Source organism: Varanus komodoensis, unplaced genomic scaffold (assembly GCF_004798865.1).
Source record: "Varanus komodoensis strain SLA01 unplaced genomic scaffold, ASM479886v1 scaffold280, whole genome shotgun sequence".
NCBI lineage: Eukaryota > Metazoa > Chordata > Lepidosauria > Squamata > Varanidae > Varanus > Varanus komodoensis.
This window is the reverse complement of record NW_025335728.1, coordinates 108,204-110,519: the sequence shown is the minus strand read 5'-3', so window position 1 is coordinate 110,519 and position 2,316 is coordinate 108,204. Positions and strand designations below refer to the sequence as shown.

At 57.9% G+C, this 2,316-nt stretch overlaps 3 non-coding genes across 3 annotated transcripts; 2 read left to right on the top strand and 1 right to left on the bottom strand.

Annotated features, from left to right (window-relative positions):
* The first annotated feature begins 893 nt into the window (after positions 1-893).
* Positions 894-965, top strand: TRNAE-UUC. Its single transcript has one exon. It is a non-coding gene; the product is annotated as a tRNA-Glu (tRNA).
* Positions 966-1,357: 392 nt separating this feature from the next.
* Positions 1,358-1,430, top strand: TRNAM-CAU. The gene has a single exon. It is a non-coding gene; the product is annotated as a tRNA-Met (tRNA).
* A 798-nt stretch (positions 1,431-2,228) lies between these two features.
* Positions 2,229-2,309, bottom strand: TRNAS-GCU. Its single transcript has one exon. It is a non-coding gene; the product is annotated as a tRNA-Ser (tRNA).
* Between the last annotated feature and the right edge of the window lie 7 nt (positions 2,310-2,316).

Genomic DNA, 2,316 nt, shown 5'->3' with positions numbered 1-2,316 from the left:
TCCTGCAGCTCCTCCGAAGGATGCGGGGAGGGTTGTTGGCTTATGCCGGGGGTGGAAGAGCAGGGCAGAGCTTTTGTTCAAGGATAGGCTGGACATGCACATGGTGGGCATGTCGTGAGCGGAGCCGGCTGGAGCTGGGGGTCAGACTAGATGGCCCGGAGGCCCCTTCTGAATCGCTCTGTTTCTATGCTTCTGCAACCAAATCCCCAGCCACACACTCTCCATGGCACCTTCTCCTGCTGCCATCCATGATACAATTTCCATAAAATCTAATTCAATCTATCATTAATTTCCTTTTTACACCACCCCACAGCCAAAGAGCCCTGGGCAGTCAGTCATTTGGGGAAACCTTTGCTGATGTGTCATCTGATTTTTAAAGATCAATGAATTCATCAAACAAATTAACACAATGTATTAATCTACTGAAGCGACACATGCACACACAGAAGCTAGATGTTCTGAAGAGAGAAGCCAAGAGTTTCTCCCTGCAGTTGGTGGTACACTGCCTCAGCAGGTGGAGGTTCTACTCCTGCCCTGGATAGGATCCGGAGCATCGTTGTCGTCAACCTTTCAGTGGTGCCCAACCCTGGCCGCGTTACGGATCCTTGCTCTCCGTGCCTCTGTCTCTCACTGCTTCCTACAATACCACCATGTTCCCCCAGTGGCTTTCTTTATGGTGTCCGGCCAACGGGCAGCCCCAGACCTTTTGACCTACAACCCTATCATCCATGACTGACAATACTAGCTCAGGTTGATGGGATCTGTTGGCCAGTGTCCAGGCCATGGATGCAGTTGATATTCTGTGCTGTGTTAAATCCTTCTTCGTGTCTCCTGAATTCACACAAGAGGAGCAGGAAGGGAAGGGACAGGGGAGCAGGGAGAGCCCTTGTCCCTCCCTGGTGGTCTAGTGGTCAGGATCTGGTGCTTTCACCGCCAAGGCCCGGGTTCGATTCCCGGCCAGGGAAGCCTTTTGCCCCCTCCTGGCTCTCCAACCACTCACTCAGGTCCCTCAGGACGTCATTTTGGCTGAGGCTGCAGATGCAGGTGCTACAGTGTTTGGCTGAAGTGGTGGGAGATCTTGAGGACGGGTTTCTTGAAGGAGGCGCAGTGCTGGGCCTCCCCCTGTGGGATCTGGTGGGCGCCGTGGGAACTGGGCCTTCCGCCTGCGCTCTGACCCAGCAGGGCGCTTCCTCCCTTCCGGCTCCACAAGCCCTCCGTCGGTCTGTGCGGCGAAGGAGCCCCGGGGCAGCCGGGAGGGTCGAGTCCTCCCAGCCCAGGGAGCTGCACGTGGGACCTCCTCCGCCGGCCACGCTCGGCTCGTCTCCCCCAGCAAAGCTCCGCAGCAGCTCGCTGGGCAGCCTTCTTGGCGCAGGCGGCAGCGCGTCAGTCTCATAATCTGAAGGTCCTGAGTTCGAGCCTCAGAGAAGGCAGCTTTTGGCAGCCTGCTTTTGCTGGGACTTTGGTGGGGGGAGGCCGGACACTCATCTCTGGGTGACGGGGTGTTTACTGAACTTTGCTCCCTCTGCTTTCTCTGGGCAGGGGCTTTACAGAAGCCCGTAGAACCAGGGAGAGCAGCCCGTCCTCCGAAAAGGTGATTCGAACTGCAATGAAGTTGGTGGTCTTTGGCAGAGCTCTTGCTTCCCTGGGCAACCAGCCCCGATCATCTCCCTTCCCTTCCTCCTCGTGGAAGACTCCAGGGGACACACAGAAGACTAAAAACCAGATGAAACATCTGGATTCATGGCCCAGACTCTGGCCAAGAGGTCCCATCATCCCTACCCAGCATGGGCAGAAACCACCCACTGATACGGGGCTGCTGCTCTTCCTGTTGCCTCTGGAAGGGAAGGGAAGGGGGTGGCTCCCCACCCTGCCAGCGGGCTTCGTGCTGATTCCTCCGGCACCAGGCCCAGGGCCAGCTCTGTGCTGCATCCACATCAGGGGCTTCCTGGCCAGGCTGCCCCGTGGCAGCTTCCCTTGGGCAGGCCGGGTGTGCAGGTAGCAGAAAGTGCCCGGCCTCCAGGGGGAGCTGGAGACCCTCTTGCCCTCTTTGCTCGGCCCCATCAGCTGCACCAGTCAGTAGTGGCATCAGGCGAGGGGGACATGCTGGTTGCTTGGGCTCAGGTACCAGCGGGCACAAGTGTTCCCTCTGCTTTTGCCCTCCTGGGGTAAATATGGCAAAGGGGCCAAAGGATCTTTCCTCAGGGCCTCCAGGCTGTGGGAAAAAGGGTTGATGAGGGTGGGATTCGAACCCACGCGTGCAGAGCACAATGATTAGCAGTCCATCGCCTTCACCACTCGGCCACCTCGTCTCGGGGG